Below are 18,257 nucleotides of genomic sequence, written 5' to 3' on the forward strand. Positions count from 1 at the left end.
CTTAACCTTTTGCACTTGGATGTTGAGTGTGACTCGACAGGGTTAGCATCGGTAGCAGCTCGAGAAAAAAGCAAGCGAGTGCAAAGGGTTAAAGAATGCCTTTCAGCATTTCATATAATACTGGTTTGGTGGTGATGAACTCCTTCAGCTTTTTCTTATCTGTGAAGCTCTTTATCTGACCTTAAATTCTGAATGATAGCTTTGCTAGGTATAGTAATCTTGGTTGTAGTTTCTTGCTATTCATCACTTTGAATATTTCTTGCCACTCCCATCTGGCCTGCATAGTTTCTGTTGAGAAATCAGCTGACAGTCATATGGGTGCTCCCGTGTAGGTAACTAACTGTTTTTCTCTTGCTGCTTTTAATATTCTCTCTTTGTCTTTTGCTCTTGGCATTTTAATTATGATGTGTCTTGGTGTGGTCCTCTTTGGATTTCTTTTGTTTGGGGTTCTCTGCGCTTTGTGGACTGGTAAGTCTATTTCTTTCACCAGGTGGGGGAAGTTTTCAGTCATTATTTCTTCAAATAGGTTTTCAGTATCTTGCTCTCTCTCTTCTTCTGGCACCCCCATAATTCTGATGTTGGTATGCTTGAAGTTGTCCCAGAGGCTCCTTACACTATCTTCATATTTTTGGATTCTTTTTTCTTTTTGCTTTTCTGGTTGAGTGTTTTTTGCTTCTTTGTATTTCAAATCTTTGACTTGATTCTTGTGATCCTCTAGTCTGCTGTTAGATTTCTGTATAATATTTTTTATTTCAGTCATTGTATGCTTAATTTCTAGTTGGTCCTTTTTCATATCCTCAAGGGTCTCACTAAATATATCGGCCTTTTCTAGGAAATTCTTGAAAAACCTTATAACCGTGGTTTTGAACTCTATATCCAGTCATTTGCTTTCCTCCATTTCTTTCATTTGTGATCTGTTTCTTTGTCTCCACATTTTGGCTGCTTCCCTGAGTTGATAGATTGGCTTTGTGTGCTAGGTGTCTTATAGGGCTCAGTGGCTCAGTCTTCCCATTTACCTGAGGTGGACACTCTTGGTGCACCCCTTTGTGGACTGTGTGCACAGTCTTGTTGTAGTTAAGCCTTGATTGTTGTTGGTATCACTGGGAGGAATTGACCTCCAGGCCAATTGGCTGTGAGGATCAGCTGTGTCTACACTGGGAGAACTTCTGTGCTGGAGACACCCTGATGAGACAAGACTTGCAAAAGCCTCTGTGCTCAGCTTGGATGGGGCAGAGTCTCAGGGCGGTGCAGACAGCATTGGTTTCCCATTAGCCCTGCCCTAATAGGCCCCTGTGTCTCAGTGTCCCGTGGTAATCACTGCAAGAACCTCTGAGAGAAAGCCGCCTTCGAGTTCCATCCGCTGCCAGACAGTCCAGTTTCTCCCCTAATGAGTCTGGGTCCCCAAAGTCTCACCCGGAACTGGAGTTCAGAGCAGTTGGGAGCTTTTGTCTCCCTCCTGCTTGAGAAAGCCAGCCGTGTACTCAGTTGCCCTCCCTCTCCACGTGCACATGCCTTGATACCTCTGCCTTCCGCAGTTCCTCTGAGTCTCAGTGTTCTTTTCTCTTTCCTGACAGTCCAATTTCACCCCGCATGAGTCTGGGTCCCCAGAGTCTCACCCGGAACTGGAGTTCAGCGCAGTCAGGAGCTTTTGTCTCCCTCCTGCTTGAGAAAGCCAACCGCGCACTCAGTTGCCAGTCCTCTCCGCACGTGCGCATCTCAGTACCTCTGCCTCCTGCAGCTCCTCTGAGTCTCAGTGTGCTTTTCTCTTTCCTTCTAGTTGTAGAATTTCCACTCAGCCAGCGTTCCTGTGGTTCTAGATGATGTCTGTTTTGTCTTTTAGTTGTAGTGTTGAAATTGTTGTGTGAGGCAGCAGTTTAGGTGTTTACCTATGCCGCCATCTTGGTTTCTCCCAAGGTTCTTTAGTTTTGAGAGTTAATTTAGTTAGGTGAGAATTAAGGAATTCACCTTTTTACTCTAACTTATAAAAAACAGTCTGTATCCTTGCCTGAAGACTGGGGCCAGTAGACTTGTGTAGGAGACTGTTGAGCTATTTGAGACATGAAAGCAGGTTCATTATCTGATTATAATGAGGTGGGTAGACTGAATCTGGGAATGATATGCTGAATAAGAGCTGTGTGACCTCGGAGGACTTTTCAGACCCAGTGGGGAATGCTTCTACCCAGGCTGAGAAGGTATGTACTTTGGTTAAGAGATATTTGGTTCTTTTAATAGGAGGAATGTGAGTGAAGTCAACTTGCCAGTCTTGTGTAGGGATTTGGCCCCTTGCCTGATGAGTGGGGAAAGAAGGAGATCTAACCTGTCCCTGGGGAGATACTGAGTAACAAGTAGAACAGGTTTGGGTGATATCTTGCATGAGGGAGGCTAGGCTAGGACATGTGATAAGGGGTTGTAGGAGTTGTAGAAGCAATCTACTAGTATGTCCTATATGTAGGTAATTGTGAATAGCCCGTAAGATATTGTGGATCTGTCCCTGGGGAAGGATATATTTTCCCTGAAATTTTAACCATGCATCTTCCTGAGTGGCCCCAAGAGCTAAGAGGGGCAGAAACGTATTTGGGAGCTACATGAGGTAGAGCTAAGAGTTCGGAGATGGAGGTTTCCTCTTAGCCACTGCATTGGCCTCCTGGTCTGCTTTGTTATTTCCCTATATTACGGGATCATTCCTGACTCGGTATCCTTTGCAGTGTATGACTTTTTAAAAGGCTAGAAAAGGGGAGAGAGATTCCTAAATGCCAACAGGGAAGACCTGTTGAGACTTTCAGTGATAGCGGTGGAAATAAAGAAAGTCTAGGCTTCAATCTAAGGATGCAAGCAATAGGAGAGAGCCTGGGTGGGGCTGCTTTAGCTTACTAAGAGAGAAGAGGTCCCTTCAGACATCAGGGGTGATCAGGTCCTGACTCACTGGACAAACTTTTCTACAACTTCCACAAACCTTTTTATCCATTCAGAAACCTTAATTTCTGATGATAACCAAAGTAAACAACCAGCATTTTTTAAATTGTCATTTATGAACACATTTTAAACATACTCTTATTTCAAGAAAATATACCTTCAACAAAGTACAAGACCTTCTGTAATAAAAGCTAAGAGCAGATGAATTTAAAACTTGTCTAGCAATTAATGTTGAATATTATATGTTATTTTAAAATATTTAGATGTTTATCATTTAACCTAGCAATGCCCCAAAGCCTTTTAGTTACCAAGACTTTGGAAAATTATGTAGAGGCATATGAGGCTGGAGAAAAGGTGGGAAGTGGGGGAAGTGAAGAAGCATGCCTCACAGCCTGTTCCCAGGCCTCTAGTTGCTTGGATTTAAAACTGCCACGTTTCCCTTAGAGATAACATGCTAAGATTTGGGTGATAATGAGTTGAGCTTCTGATAGTAGCAGGATTGTTAAGTAAACTTTCACAGTTTTGCAGTAAAGAAAGTTGTTATTGCCCTAACTGGTTTGGATCAGTGGATAGAGCGTTGGCCTGTAGTCTCAAGGGTCCCAGGATTGATTCTGGTCAAGGGCATGTACCTTGGTTGTGGGCACATACACAGTAGGGAGTATGCAGGAGGCAGCTGATGGATCTTTCTCTCTCAATGATGTTTCTAACTCGCTATACCTCTCCTTTCCTCTCTGTAAAAAATCAATAAAATATATTAAAAAAGAAAGTTGTTATTTGAGAAGGGGGGTGTGAGAAGGTGCTGAGGTGAGAGCAAGTTTCAGAACATTAAAGGGATGAGAATGCTGGCCTTAGGGTCTAAAGGCTCAGTAAAGGGTCTTTCACTACATCATAGAGGGGCTTTGCAAGAAGTTGGGAACCAGAGGTGAAAGTATCCAGCAAGCCCAAGAAAGGTGAGTATTTCTTGTCTAGAGGAGGGGACAGTCATGGAGGAGGTAAGGCATTTATGATCTAAGGCAAGCAAGTCAAACTCGTGGCCTGTGAGCCGCATGCCTTGTTTATTTGGCCTATGTTGGCCTTTGAGTTTGACATGCTTGGTCTAAGGTAATGGTTAGACTTTGTGGGGTGAGAGTGAAACCAAGGTAGGTGACTATGGTTCAGGACAACTGGGCTTTATGAGGGGATGCAAGGTAGTCCCGGTCAGGCACCAAGGTAGAAAGAGAAAAGAGTGCATAAAGGGATGTCTAGTAAGATGCAGTATAGAGGTGAAGTGGCTAATGGCTATGAGATTAGTCCGTCAACCCCCATAATAGAGAATGAAGAGGGGACAAGGGTCCCAGCAAATTCGGGGTGGGCAGAATAAGTGGCCCCAGTGTCAATTATAAAAGAGATCAGCGTACCTGCCACCACAATCATTAACTGAGGCTCTGTCCTGGTGATGTAAGTCTTTGGAGCCTTGTCAGGACCTGGGCAGCTTCAGTCTTTGGTGGCCAGTCCAAGGTCTGAGAGCTCCAAACCAGTTACAGAGGGAGGTCTTGCTGGACTGGCTGAGGTCTGACCTGGAGGGGCCAGACTACAGCCTGATTTCCAGTGGCCTTCCCTTCTGCACCTTGGACAGGGCCCAGGCAGGGCTCTCGGGTTTGGGCAGGTCTTGGTCCAGTGCCCTTCCTCATTGCATTTGAAACATGGGCCCAGAGGACACTTAGCCCTGCCTTACCCTTGGCTGGAGGACTAGCACTTCATTTGTGGTTCGTGAGAGCAGTGGCTAGGAGCTGAAAGGCGTCCTTCTGGGCCTCAGCCTTGGCCTGATCTCACCTTTGTTTTTGGATTTGAGTCTCCTCCTCTCTATTATTAAAGATCTTAAAGGCCAAATTAATGAGATCTTTTTGAGGGGTTTGTGAACCTAGGTCTATTTTTCAAAGTTTACAATGTATGTCGAGGGCTGATTGGGATATAAAATGGGTGTTCAGAAGAAGGGTTCCCTCTGGGGAGGTGGAGTCTAAGGTGGTCAATTTCTGTAAGGCCTCCATGAGGCAGGAGCGGAAGAGAGCTGGGTTTTCATCAGAGCCCTGAGTGATTTTAAGTTTGTCATGGTTGACTGCCTTATGGGCAAACTTTTTGAGTTCAGGAATGAGATAGGCTATCATATGGCTATGGAGCCAGTGCCCTGGAGAAGTAACCTGATAGTTCCATCTGGGGTCAGTTCAGGGGAGCAAGGTAGCACCAACTGGGTTGGCCACTGCGTCCTGTCTATGGAGGGCATTGACATGGTCCTGAGCTACTAGCCAAATGTGCTCCTTCTCCTCTGGGGTGAGAGAGGAGGACAGGATGATGAAGATGTTATACCAGGTCAGGGCATAGGACTGGGTCAGATACTCAATTCCTTAGTAAAGGCAATCGGGTTGGCGGAAAAAGACCCAACACACCCCTCAATCTGCGTGAGGACGGACATGGAAAATGGTATGTGTACCCTTGACCCCGGCCACCTCTCAGAGGGGAAGGACAGGGGCTGGAGGCTGGGCTGTTCGGGAACGAGTAAGAGGGGGCTTGGTAAGGAGGTTGAGGAGATGGACGAAGAGGTGGGGTCAGAAGACAGGGGGGCAGTCAGAGGAGGGACATAAGGAGGTGGGTTTGGGAGACATGGAGGGGAATGGAGAATCAAGTGATCAGAAGGGTCGAAGGGAGGGTCTGAAGGACCTGATGTGTTGGGGAAGGGAGGATCAGAAGGCTCAGGGGTAAAGGTCTGGGGTTGGCAGAGGGGGCTTTGAGTGGAGAGTAGGATTTGATAAGTATAGCAAGTTTGACAGAGAGAGGGACGATTACGCAGTGTAAAGAAGGCCTGGACATAAGGGATCTCTGACCACTTCCCATTGTGGTGACAGAAATTATCTTAAGTCCTGGGGAATGTTAAAATCAAAAGTTCCATTCTCGGGCAAATGTGAATAATTTACATTGTGGCCAGGCAGTAATAGAAGATAAGGCACTGCAGCTGGGAAGGCCGAGTGTGTTAAGATTCTGGAGGAGACATGCCAGAGGAGTGTTTTTGGGGGGACAGAAAAAGAATCCCCCATGATGTAAATTAGGAAGAGGATTAAGAAGCAACAAAGGGAGGCCCAGGAAGCCATCGTCTAGTCAGGCTCCGGAGGAGGAAGACAGTCTGATCCACATGGCAGACGTCCCTGCAAAGCAACGAGGAAGACTGTGGACCTGGTCCTGGGGCCGAGGCCGGACTGGAGAGGATTTCTGGCCTAGCGCCATGTCTTTTGTCTGAGACTGAAAATGGCAAATCAGGAATCCAGAGGGGTGATCCAATTGAAATGAGCCAGTGATGAGTGGAGGGCCAGCAACGGGAAGGAGAGGTCCTGGATCCGGTGTCCTCCTTGGCCGTAAGGAAGGGAGGCCAGCGATCGCTCCCTTTCCCCATGGAACTCTCCTGAGTTTTGGAGACCAAATGTTAGGGTCCCCAAACGAGGTACGCACGAGGCTGAAAGTGGTAAAGAATCATAAATGTATTCGATCATCTGGAAACTCAGATGAGCTCAGCCCCCAAATGGCACCAGTACCCAGGGACAGGGAGCCAGAGGTTTTAAAGGACTCTAGGCGGGCTTTTTCTTGGTGGAGAATTCTCTGGGCGGGTACATTCCTGGGACGGTCCGGAGGGGAAGGTTAAGGTCTAAGCAAGTGGAATGAGGTCTTAGTAAGTGGAATGTGGTCTAATAGGGAATGTGGGTTGTGAAGTGGTCTAAGGTCAGTTCCCAGGGGAGGAGGTATGGGTTCCATTATGTGATCAGACCTAATCGGCAGACACTGTGTCCAGGGGTCAGAAGGCTCCATATTGTTGAGGTGTAAATCTTTACCACTTGATCTATAGAATCCATGCAATTCTGAGCGACATCTCAGAAGAGTTTTTGTAGAAATTGGCAAATTGATCCTAAAACTCCTATGGAATTGCGAAGGACTTAGAGTGATCAAAACAACGTTGCAAAAGAAACTCTTATAACATTACAATCATCAGGACAGTGGCATAAAGATACGCACAAATGTCACTGGATCTTCAGAATCGAGAGTCCAAAACAGACCCACTCATGTGCGGACAACTGGTTTCTGGCAAAGGTGCTAAACAAGGCAACGAAGAAATGAGTCTTTTCAACAAATGTTAAGGGAACACTTAGGATGTCCGTAGGCAAAAAAGTGAACTTCAATCCACACCTTATATCATATACAAAAATTAACTAAAAAACGGATCAGCATAGAGTAAAATATCTATAGCTTCTAGAAGAAAATATCTGACCTTGGGCTAGGCAGAGAGCTCTCAGATATAACACCAAAAGCATACTCCATAAAAAAACACACACACTGATATACTGGCCTCCTTCAAAACAAACAAACAAACAAAAATAAAGCACTTGTTAGAAAATGGAAAGATAAGTTATAAACTGGGAGAAATATTTGTAAGTCATATAAACAATAAGGGGCTTGTGTCCATAATATATGAAGAACTCCCCAATCTCAATCAGAAATCAAACAACCCAATTTAAAATTGGACAGAATAAAAAAGGGATTGCCAGTTATAAAAATAGTCGCAGGAATATTTTTACAGCATGAGGAATATAGTCGATAATCCTATCTAATAAAAGAGAAACATGCAAATTGACCGCACCTCTGCTAGGCCAACCAGCCAATAAGAGCGAGTATGCAAATTAACCCAACCAAGATGGCAGCAGCCACAGGGCTGGATGAGCAGGAGGCTTGGGTTGCCCCCGGCGATGGAGGAAGCCAAGCTTCCCACCCTCCCTGGCCGGCCCTGGCCTCTGCTCAAGGCTATAAAGTTTCAATTATAGAAGATAAAATAAATTCCAGATACCTGCTTCCAGCTGGCCTTGGCCTCTGACTGCTCAAGGAGGTGCTGAAAAAAAAAAAAAAAGAAAAAAGGAGGGGCTGGGAGTTTGGGTTGCCGGGGGGGGGGGGGGGGAGGGGGCGTGGCCAGCCTGCAAACAGCCATCAGCTCCTCACCCAGGCTGGCCAGGCACCCCAGCAGGACACCCTCCCTGATCCAGGACACCCTTCAGGGCAAACCAGCCGGCCCCCACCCATGCACCAGGCCTCTATCTATACTAATAAAAGGGTAATATGCTAATTAGACTAGGAGACCTTCCAGGAGACCTTCTGGATGTTCTTCTGGACAAAGCCATAGTGGCAGGGCTGAGGTAGAGGCAATTAGAGGCCAAGAGGTGAGGGCAGTTGTGGGTGATCAGGCCAGGATGGGATGGCAGTTGTGGTGATCAGGCTGGTGGGGGGCGGGGCCATTGGGGGTAAGCAGACCAGCAGGGGGGGCAGTTGAGGGTGATCAGGCTGGCGGGGGGGGGGCATTTGGGGGCAAGCAGGCCAGCGGCAGGGGGCAGTTGGGGGTGAGCAGGCCAGCAGGCAGAGTGGTTAGGGGCAATCAGGCAGGCAGGCAGGCAGGCAGGCGAACAATTAGGAGCCAGCAGTCCCGGATTTTGAGAGGGATGTCGGACTGCTGGTTTAGGCCTGATCCCTGTAAACCGGCAGTAGGACATCCTTCGAGGGGTCCCAGATTGGAGAGGGTGCAGGCCGGGCTGAGGAACACCCCCTCCCCCCATGCACAAATTTTGTGCACCGGGCCACTAGTATTATAATAGGGTGTCAGATTTACTGGGGGATCATGCTGTAAGGTATATAAATGTCTAATCACTATGCTATATACCTGAAACTAATATGATATTGTATATCAACTATAACTGAAAAATAAATTTAAAAAATAATTTCAAAATGGGCAAAACATTTAAACTGACATATCATCAAAGAAGATATCTGAGTGACAAACAAGTGTATGCAAAGATGCTCATCATTATTAGCCATTAGGGAGATGGAAATTAAATCACAGAGATGTCATTATGCACCTATTAGCATGAGTGCAACAGAAAGACTGACCATAGTAAGCAAGCGTGAGGATGTGGAGCGACTGGAACCTTCACACACACTGCTAATGGGTGTTCAGAAACAATGGGGCTGTCCTTAACCAAATCTTTCCAAACCCCGTTCAAGGAATCGCTGTGTTAATTTCTTCCCTGCCCAATTTCCTCTTTACAGGGCCATCTCCCACTAGCTTTCCAGTGTCACACAGGCCACCTCCAGCAATCTGGAGGCGGTCTAGCTTAGAACCATCTTTCCAGTGTTTTCTTTGAGGCCTCGGACTATGGAGTTAGCCTGCATGGTGTGTTCAAGACGGCCAGCCCTTTTAGGTTTGCTTGTTGCTGGTTTGAGGGGTCTTGAAAGGGGACAATGTTCGTGCCCAGCTAAACAAAAGAGAAGGACGGAATGAACTCAGCTCATTTGGACAGGGTTTTGAGGACTGAACACTGCCCAGGTGTCTGCTGCAGAGCGCTTTCTGCTTGTGTTTCTGTTCCCGGCAGAGGAGGGCCTGGCAGGAAGGACCTGCGCTCAGCTGATAAAGCCAGGCCCTCGTGCCGGGAGCCCTGCGGTTTTTCTGTCTTTGGAAGTTCTCCCCGTTGGGCCTCAGAGGAGAAGACCCCCTCAAGGAGGAAGTGTTTCCCCAAAGTATCTAACGGGGCCAACCCAGGGGAGCAGTTCCCACTCATCTGGATGTGAAACTCCCGCACCAAGACAGGCGCGCAGTCCGGTCCCTGCCTGGCGCGGGGGGGGGGGGGGGGGGGGGGGGGCGGGGGCGGGAGGGGGGCGCGCGGTTCCCTCTTGGGTGCACCTCGTGGTAACCATCCCTGCGCCCCAGCCGGCACTTGGGGGAACTCAGGCTGCCACCTCTTCTCTGCTGCTTGTTACTTCTCCTAAAATAATCCTGAGGAGTTTCAGACCCTCTGAAATGACCAGTGAAAATTCTCTAGCGCTAAAACCAATCATCGCGGGATTATTGTTTGTTATTTTGAACCCACAGTTGGTGCCCTTAGCCTGGAAGCCGGGGCGGGCGTGAATCTGACCGCTGAGATTCGGGCGGTGGCCAGAGCGCTCCTACATCCCCCAGCGCAAGTGGCTCTGCGGGACATGACGCAACCCCAACCCAAGGTGGCTGCACAGATGCACCGCCAAGCTGTGTGCTGAGAAGTTCAGAGATGCTCACGAGGGCTACTCGCTGAACTTGGTCTAATTTCACTTTTAAAAAACTCTCAACAGGTTCAGATGCCATTTGGGATAGGGGAACAGGGATTTATCCAAGATTTATAAGGAGAACAATCCACTAGTAAAAATAAAAATCATCACATGGTCTCACTGGGTAGCAGGATATTTTGTTTTCCTTTGGCGGTGATGCATGATTGACTTGTTAATTAAACTGTACCCCGCGAAATAGATCACTATGAATATCTCCCTAAGTATTTGCTGGCCCTCATACACCTCCCTTGGGGCCTAACCTCTTCATCTGTAAAGTGGGACCAGGGTGCTGGTCTTACCTTCCTGAGTCTCCTTGTGAGGATCCAGTTCAGTAAGGATGCTGCCGACGGTGGACGACAGCCAAGTCCTTCCCCTCCTGCGCCTCACTTTGCCCATCTATGAAATAAAGAAAAAGGTGCACTTTACTAGTAATGCTTCAGTTATTTTACGTTAAAAACGGAGTCTCATTATGAAATATTGACACTTGCTAATTCTGGAACATGGGCATGAGGATTTTGTTATATTATTTTCTGTATTCTTCTGTTGTCTTCAAAGTCTCTTGTCCCAATGAAAGAAAAGAAGAAGGAAGAAAAAAATTTAAGCCCGAGCCGGCTCCGTGGATAGAGTGTTGGCCTGCAGACCCAAGGGTCCCGGTTTGATTCCAGTCAAGGGCATGTACCTCGGTTGCAGGTTCCTCCCTGGCTCGGGCCCTGGTCAGGGCATGTGCAGGTGGCAACCAATCGATGTGTTTCTCACACATTGATATTTCTCTCTGTCTTTCCCTCTAAAAATCAATGGAAAAATATCCTTTGGTGAGGATTTAAAAAAAATAAAAAATAAATGTTAAGACCCTATGAAATCTGGTCTCCTCCAGTTGGGCTTTCTCTGATTATGTGGACCGGAAAATTTTCAGCAAACCCCAGCGCTCTAGGAGCCAGGGGCATTACTGTCGTTCATCGTGGTTGCTCCACCCCACCCCCACCCTTACCCCCAGCTGTCTACCCCGCCCCCATCCCCAGCTGTCCAGGCAGCTGCTGCTCAACCAGCCTGAGGACTTGCTGGTGGGATAGGAGTTTTCTAGTTGAAGGCAGGTGAGTCAAGCTGATGTCCTTTATAGTATAGTTCTGATTCCATTTCATCCTTCCCCCCAGCAGTCCCCACCTGTACCAAACAGAAACATACACCTGTACAAAGAGGAACCCCTATCTATAATCATTAGAGACTTGCTTTGTGTAACAAAATCCCAAACTTTCTTGGGCTTTAACCAAACCACATTGCTAGAGAAAGCTCACATCAACGTTTCCACTCCTCTGACTTAAAAACAGCCGAACTAAATTAAGTAACAACAACAACAAAAAGTTGTTCCACACACAGTGTGCTGTGCTCTTAGCGCCACTTTCAGCCTGAAACAATTTCATGCTTGAGTTATTAGCTTATGAAAATAGGCACAAAGGGGAAAATGTGCACCGATCCCGGCTGTATTATTAGTCAGAGCCACAGCTGAGTGCGTCCCGCACAAAGGCGTGCTATTCAGCCCCGGTTTCTCGGTTTTGAACAAAATGCAGCTCACTAATGGGTTATGCCTCATAGAGCTTTTTGTAATCATTACGTTGCCAGTCTCTGTAATGTATCCTGTTTGTCATTAGGAGTGTGTGCTTGCAGGCACGCAAGTGTGCTCACACACACAGGCAACACACACATAGACACACACATCTTTGAAGTCCCCTTTTGTTGGTGGCTGAAAAGGAAGGTCATGGAACTGTCAGTCATTTTAGGAAAACCCCGCGGTATTGATAAAGATACTATCTGGAAATCAGAGAGGCGGGTGGACATGAACGCAGAGTGAAAATGGTGCATTGGGGGCAGCGACCCGAGTGAATGAAGGGCTCTGGTGCAATCTGAAGGTGGGGACAGAGCGGGGGGAGGGGAGGGTCTGACCCACACCTGGCCTCCTCATTTGGGAGGCAGTGCTGGGCTAAACTCCCCTGGGTGGAGGCATGGGCTCACTTGCTGAGTGCTCTCAGATCCCAGGATTAAGACAAGATTCCAGCAACCTCCACCCACACCCAGTTTGGGAGGTTTCTCGCCTGGGCTCAGAGGTGTTGCCCCAAACCAGTGGCCACAAGTGAAGTAAGAAATAAAGGAGCCAAGTCTGGGCCTGCTGGGTTTTGCTTCTGTAAAGTCCAGACTCAGTTCTAGAAATCAAGGCCTTTGAGTGTTAACTTCTAAAAAAAGCGGGGGGTGGGGGGGTGGGGGCCGGGCAGGCAGGCAAGACAATAATCAGGTGAAAGAATCAGGGAGGAGACATGAAAAGCTTGGGGAAGATGGTGGTTTTCTAAACAAGGGTGAATGAATCACTAGCAGGGTCAGCAGGGTCCGGGATGGGAAACTGGCCCCCAGAGCGGGAGCCTCCCGCAGTGCAGTTCTCAGCAGCTGGGGAAGCCTGGGCTCGCCCCCTGGATTAGGGTAATGGGATTCGCCCCCAGACACTGCGGACCAGGAGGGCAGTAATTGGGAACCAAATGTGCTCTTTTAACCTCTTTGAAGTGTTAATGAATGCTTTGATTGTGTTCTTTCCTCCTCTGTAAGACAAAGTGGTGCACTTTGCCAGGGAGCTCTCCTGCTGGATGCCCGCCTTGCAAAGACCATTCCTCAGGCTCTGCCTCACAGGTGCCTCCCAGGGCTGGGGGCCCAGAGTGAAGCCAGGGGCCAGCTCCCCGTGAAAACACAAAGGTGCCTGTGGTAACCCTCAGCCCCAGTGTCCTGTTCCGTGCTGAGCTGCACAGGCATGTAAAGCTGCCGCTGCTGGATCCTGCAGAGGTCACCAGGCTGGACGTCATTCAGGAACAGAGTCCCCAGCAGATCTGCCTAAGTCTGCCTTCACCCTCCTTTTACTGGTGACACCCTGGGGCAAAGTGGTTCGCCTAGGCCCTCATGGTCAGGTGTGTAGATTCTCCCAGCTGACATTGAACCCTGAGGCTCATCTGTCATAATACGCCCCCCTCCCCTGCCTGGCTCCCAGTGCCAAGGCTGGTCAGTGGGATGGAAACCTGCAGACTGGAGGGAGGTGGCTCAGAGGCCACTGAGGTGGAACCTGGGGCCATCCAGTGCGACAGCTCTGGACTCCAGAGGCCAAGATGTCCAGAGGGGACACTCCCAAAGAGGCTGTAGGCTGTGACAGAGACCTAGGCGGCCTGTTGAACTCTGTCAGGTGGGAAGTGGGTTGTGGAGAGAGGAGCATGCTCGAGAACAGAAATTCAAACCTGGGAAGCACCCCATCTTACCCCCCTCATTAGCATCTCCACAAGCGTCCGACCAAGTGTGCGTTCTCTCACTGAGTCCTCGCCATGAAATCCGTGGGAGAACTCCTCCCACTTTCATTTTCACCATCTTCATCACTCCCAGGGTGCAGCTCAGGGGAGCTGAGCAGGTGAACATCGCTGTGTAACAGATCCCCAGAACTCTTCATCTTGCAAAACGGAAACTGTCCCCATTAAACATGAACTCCCCGTCTCACCTGCCCCCAGCCCCTGGCACCCACTGTGCTACCTTCTGTCTCGATGAGTGTGACTACTCTAGGCCCCTCGTGTAAGTGAACTACACAGTTGTCTTTTTGTGCCTGTTTTATTTAGCATAATGTCCTCAAGATTCATCCAGGTTGTCCCATGTACCAGAATTGCCTTCCTTTATATATATTGATTTCAGAGAGGAAGGAAGAGGGAGAGAGAGTCAGAAACATCAATGATGAGAGAGAGCCATTGATCGGCTGCCTCCTGAACACCCCACACTTGGGGATCAAGCTCACAAGCTGGGCATATGCCCTGATTGGGAATCAAACCGTGACCTCCTGGTTCACAGGTCAATGCTCAACCACTGAGCCACGCTGGCCGGACTGCCTTCCTTTTTAAGGCTGAATAATATTCCATTGTATGTGCAGACCACATTTTATGTATCCACTCAGTTGTGGGTGGACATTGGGTTGCTTCCACCTTTTGGCTGTTGTGAATAAGGCTGCTATGAACAAGTATCTCTTCGCGATCTTGCTTTTTATTCTGTTGGCTAATACCCAGAGAGGAATTGCTGGATCATATGGTAGTTCTATTTTTAACTTTTTGAGGAACTACCAGACTGTTTTCCACAGCAGCTGCACCATTTTACATTCCCATTAACAGTGCACGAAGTTCCCAATTTCTCCACATCCTCACCGACCGAGGCTCGTTCTCTGTTTTGTTATTATAGTAGCCATCCTCATGGGCGGGAGGAGCATCTCATTGTGGTTTTCTTTTGCATTTCCCTCCTTCTTCATGATGCTGACCATCTTCATATGCCTGCTGGTCATTTGTATATATATCATATTTGGAGAAATGTCTATTTAAGTACTTTGCCCATTTTCAAATCAGGTTTTTGTTGTTGTTGAGTTGTAGGAGTTCCTTTTAACAACCCACCCCCCCCCCTTTTTTTTCCCAACTGAAAAAACAAAAACAAAACACGAACAGGTCAAAGATGTGGGTAACTTACTTGCTGGGCTTTGGCCAGGGCAGGGAAAGGTGGCGGCGAGATGGAGCTACAGCCCGTCCTCCCGGCCACACGTCTCGGAGCAAACACTGCGATCAAACGCACCCTCTGTGTTCACAGCCTCACGGGCCAAGTAGCTATTGGAAAACCAGCGCCGAGCGCCGGCAACAGAGAACTCTGAAGCGTGTAATATCCACTTCACTGACAGCCCCACTTTTTTCTTCTTGCCCCTGCTAAGAAGGGCAGAGTGAAAAGGCTGTTCATGGAAAAATAAACTTAAACGGATCAGTGCTGGGCAACCATGTGCACATCTGTTCTTAACAGGTTTCAGCTGAAACTACTGAAAATATACACAGATCTGTTTATGTGGAACCAGTTAAATATGATAAGATTACAACTTGGAGGGTAACTCTGGACTTGGTGGGGAAAAACCACCCTCTCCTCGGTGTCCACAGATGCTCCTCGCGTCTTACCACAGATGTTGCTGAGGGACCCGGGTTTGCTGCGAGTTAAAAAGATCTGCATTATTTGAGATTAGTTACAAACAAACTCAAGGTGTCCCAGCAGCCTCTCTGCCGCACAGAACTCCCGCCTGGCCTCCACTCTGGGCCAAGTCCTTTGTTATCAGAGAGGGGACGGCAGCTGGGGAATCACTTGTTTCTGAGTAATTCTGTCTTCACTCCCCCGACAAGCCACTTAGGAGGAACACAGTACGCAGGCTGCTTGCACACGGGGCCCAGTCGTCTGCTCTGTGGTTTGCGAAGATGCCTAAGGACGCAGTGTCCCCTGAGGACGTGCAGGCGGAGGCAGCGACGGCCGTGGGCCTGTTTCTGTGGGCACTGTGCCCTTTGGTGAGCCTCTCTCACAGAGCACTTACCGCCCCGGCGAGGCCACGCTGTCCTTCCAGTCCAGAGAAGAGAAGACTGAGGCTCCCGGGGGCTCTGTCCAGGGCCACACAGACAGCAAGGAACGAGCTTCTTTCTCTAAAGGAACAAGGCTTTTCCTCATGTCTGAATATCCCATGGGGCAAGGCCACGGCTCAGGCACCCACTGTCCCGCAGAAAGGGAAGGAGTGGGGGCGGGGCACAGTTAATCAGCAGCTTTGGCTATTGATGCTGGGGGTGGGGTGCAGACACTGTGGGCCCAGATCTTTTGGGTTTTGTAAAGAGAGCCAGGAATTGCTAGATTTTAACATGGTGGCTCAGGTATTAAAAACAAACAAAATAAAACAAAGCAAGAGAACTCACTGTGGGGCCTTTGGGGGGGCTGGAGGTGGGAGGAGGGGATTGCATTGGCTTGGCTGTCTCTCCAGGTAGCGACTTGGGGGGTCTGACTATCAGGGTACTTGTCTCCCAGTGCAGAGGCCTCTGTCCCAGGCAACAAGCCCACAGCTCAGCACCCTGGTCCCCATCTCCCTTCTAGAGCCCCGCCTCACACTGTGAACGCGCATTCACCTGTAAGCATTTACCTAACAATTTATCTTTACGAAGAGGCATCCGTCTATAAAACACACCACAGGACATAAGGATAGCCTCAGGAGCAGCCCAAGTCCTCATCTGACAACGTCGCCCCACCCCCAGGGGCTGGGCTGTGATTGGGAAGGTTCTCATTCTGTGGACCCCACTCTATGAAAATACACCCATGTTTGTTCATTGAAAACAATTTTTAAAAATATACATATTTTATTGATTTTTTTACAGAGGAAGGAAGAGGGATAGAGAGTTAGAAACATCAATGAGAGAGAAACATCAATCAGCTGCCTCCTGCACACTCCCCACTGGGGATGTGCCCACAACCGAGGTACATGCCCTTGACCGGAATCAAACCTGGGACCCTTCAGTCCGCAGGCCAACGCTCTATCCACTGAGCCAAACCGGTTAGGGCAAAAACAATCCTATATAATAAAAACCTAAAATGCAAATCCACAATGACCAGTCACTACGACGTGCACTGACCACCAGGGGGCTGATGCTCAATGCAGGAGCTGCCCCCAGCCCGCAGGCCCCAGGCCAGTCAAGGTGGGCGCCAGCAAGGGCCCCCTGATCACCCCACCAGTCGCCTCCCGCAGATCAGCCCTGATCACCGGCCAGGCCTAGGGACCCTACCCATGCACGGATTTCATGCACCGGGCCTCTATTTTTTAATAAGCGGCCCGGTGGACAGTAATTGTGAGTGGCAACTTGATTACATGGGGATTTTTAGAACAAGCAGTATATTGCTCAAAATCTATGACCTGTTTGATGACAGTGAATTTTAATTAAAAATGTTAACCATTAAATTGATGACAAGCATGGTATGACACTGGGGCTGTAAGAGAAATCAGGATAGCCCTGGCCGATTGCTCAGTGGTTAGAGCACCAGCCTGCGGACCAAGCACCAGCCTGCGGTCTGGGGTTTGATTAACAGTCAGAGGCACATACCTGGGTTTAAGGTTTGATCCTTGGCCCTGGTCAGTACCCGTGCGGGAGGCAAGCAATGTGCCTCTCTCACATCGATGTGTCTCTCTCTTACTCTCTTTCTCCCTTCCACTCTCTCTAAAAATCACTAGAGGAGGCCCTCTGGGAGCCCTACATCCCATCCTACACAAAGGATCCATGTTATCTCAAAGGCCCCTTGGAGTGTCTATTGTCCCAGGACACCTAGGGAGCCCTTTGAAAGGGTCAGCTTTTCTGAGCAACACGTGTGGGGCTGCCTTCGTGTGATTGGTTCAAGGTCATCTTTGTGGGCCTCATACTGGGAACATATGATTTTGAAGCAATCGGGTTTTTGGGCCGGCACCGAATATCAAACCCAGCCAAAGGTTCACCAATTAGAAGGCTTTTCTTCTGAGATGACTCTATAATTGAATAGAAAAATACAATTGTGTTAGTGCGTTGGCTCAAGAAAGGTCATCTAAAGCAGGCAAAGTGGTCTGCTCCCTGTCAGACAGGTCTCTGCCCCGCAATCCGCGAGGGCTGTCCTGCCTCAATCACAGCCCCGGGGTCCGGCCACCGGGCCCGGTGCAAGAAGGAAGCCGCTGCCCTGAGTCTCGGGAGCCTGACTCATCCCTGGGGCAGAGGAGCGGCGACAGGGCACGGGTGGGCTGGGGTCTTGGGGATGGTGGGACCAGCCTCCCGGTGGGGCACCAAGGATGTCTGTTTCCTCCCCGAGAGAACAGCTTGCGGGAGTGGGCGTGAGCCAGAGTTACCCGTGAGCCAGAGCAGTGCCACGCTGCTCCCCTAGAAGGAGACCCGAATGCAAAGTCCAGGCTTCAAACCAGGGTCACAGAACAGCAAATGGCAAAGGCCTTGAGGTGAACCAGGACCGTGCAGGTGGGTGGGCCCCAGCTGTGACACAGGGGAGGGCTGGCTGTGCCAGGGCAGAGGCAGAATTCTGTATTAAAAGCAAGAGGAAGCCACTGTTGGGTTCCAAGCAGGAGAGAGACGTGGCTCAGTGAGCATTTTCAAAGGTCCCTTGCTGCTAAGTAGAGTCTAGAGTGGGGAGGCTGGGCTGTGGGCCAAGGGGGGCAATGGATGGGAGACTGCGGGGGGGGGGGGGGGCGCGGGGCGGGGGAGGGTGGACCCATGATGGACCCAGGCAGAACCGACTGGGTGAGGAGGTGAGGACTCAGCAATCCCTGCTGCCAGTGTGAAGGTAGGAAGTGCGCGTCTGCCTATCCACAGCGGGTGCCATGGCCCCGAGGCAGGGCT

The 18,257-nt window shown here is 49.2% G+C and overlaps 1 long non-coding RNA gene across 6 annotated transcripts in view; it reads right to left on the reverse strand.

Moving 5' to 3' along the window:
• The window catches only part of LOC307112028, a 103,604-nt gene that overhangs the window by 59,384 nt on the left and 25,963 nt on the right, over positions 1-18,257 (reverse strand). For 5 of the 6 annotated variants that reach the window (XR_013814658.1, XR_013814659.1, XR_013814660.1 and 2 more), the window contains exons 3-4: positions 10,353-10,449; positions 7,775-7,816 (exon numbers count right to left, since the gene is read on the reverse strand). This is a non-coding gene — a long non-coding RNA (uncharacterized lncRNA). Of the gene's footprint in view, positions 1-4,269; positions 7,817-10,352; positions 10,450-18,257 lie in introns of those variants that run through there. The other variant, XR_013814663.1, reaches the window with a different exon arrangement.

The sequence above is a fragment of the Cnephaeus nilssonii genome, assembly GCF_951640355.1.
Source record: "Cnephaeus nilssonii genome assembly, chromosome: 15".
Classification (NCBI taxonomy): domain Eukaryota; kingdom Metazoa; phylum Chordata; class Mammalia; order Chiroptera; family Vespertilionidae; genus Cnephaeus; species Cnephaeus nilssonii.